Raw genomic sequence first — 1257 nt, 5'->3', positions numbered from 1 at the left:
TTTTTCTTACACTTTATAAAGTGTAAGAAATAGTTCCATTTTATAAAGTGTAGGAAATAGTTCCGTTATATATTAAAATATACACGTTATGGGACTAACGGAAAACGTTTAGAATATTAGATAAAGTGGAATTTTTTCTTCCACTAAGCCTATTTTAGTTACTTTCTAAAGTAGTGGCTTATTTTGGTCACTTTTATGTTTTTGTGGCCTATTTAGGTTCCCAACTCATTATTTCTTCACCCACAACCCGTATCCATGCTCACCACTCCATTAAACTTACCTTGAAAAACTACCTTTTTTGGTGCATACAACTATTGTTTTTCCTCTGTGGTCAAAATCTTCATGGTTACAATGACGGGTCTATTCTGTGCCCACCGTCAACAATCAGCAACACTGTTGGTGCTAAGCAAAACCCATATTACACACATTGGATACAACAAGATCAGTTGATCCGTAGTCGTCTTATATCATCCCTCTCTGAAGAAACGCTTCCAATAATCATTGGAATGAATACAGCGGAGGAGGTCTAGGATCCACTTGCATCTACTCTATCTTCTCTATCTAATACACGAGTTCTCAATCTCCATTTACTACCTTAAAACAAGATGATCTCTCTGTCGCGCAATACTTACACAAGATGAAACTCATTTCGAATGAACTTTCTGCTGCCGGACAACCACTTATTCTTGCAGACCTATATATACATATATATATCTTTAAAGGGTTGTGATCAGAATTTAAAGACATTGTTACTACATTATCAGCCGTTCCGGGCCAGTAACTTTCATAGAACTTCATAGTTTATTGCTAAATCACAAGTTCATTAATGACTCATCCTTCTCAGCCTTTTCTTTATCATCTTCTACCCTTTTGGAATCTATGAACCAACCAGCAGCCATATTAGCCATAAAAGTACTCCAAATGACCGTAATGTCAACCCCAATTCCAATCGAGGTAGAGGTCGTTCATATCGTGGCTGCGGTGGATGTGGAGGACGTTCATATCAACGAACTTTCTCCAATAGCAATCAACAATGGAACTCCTATGAATCCCATCCTAGATGTCAAATTTTCAATGGTGGCAATCATCTTTCCAACACTTGCTATCAACGCTAAAACAACTCATCATATCCTATTGCATACCTAGCTCATCAATCTCCCCCACCCGCCAACATTCAATGGTTTCCAGATGCCGGCGCTACCCATCACTGTTGACATATATACTATTAATCATATATTTAGATGTAATATTTATTAT

The sequence above is a fragment of the Solanum tuberosum genome, unplaced genomic scaffold (assembly GCF_000226075.1).
Source record: "Solanum tuberosum cultivar DM 1-3 516 R44 unplaced genomic scaffold, SolTub_3.0 scf00089, whole genome shotgun sequence".
Classification (NCBI taxonomy): domain Eukaryota; kingdom Viridiplantae; phylum Streptophyta; class Magnoliopsida; order Solanales; family Solanaceae; genus Solanum; species Solanum tuberosum.
The sequence above is the reverse complement of the archived record's forward strand: the minus strand, read 5'-3'. Positions refer to the sequence as shown.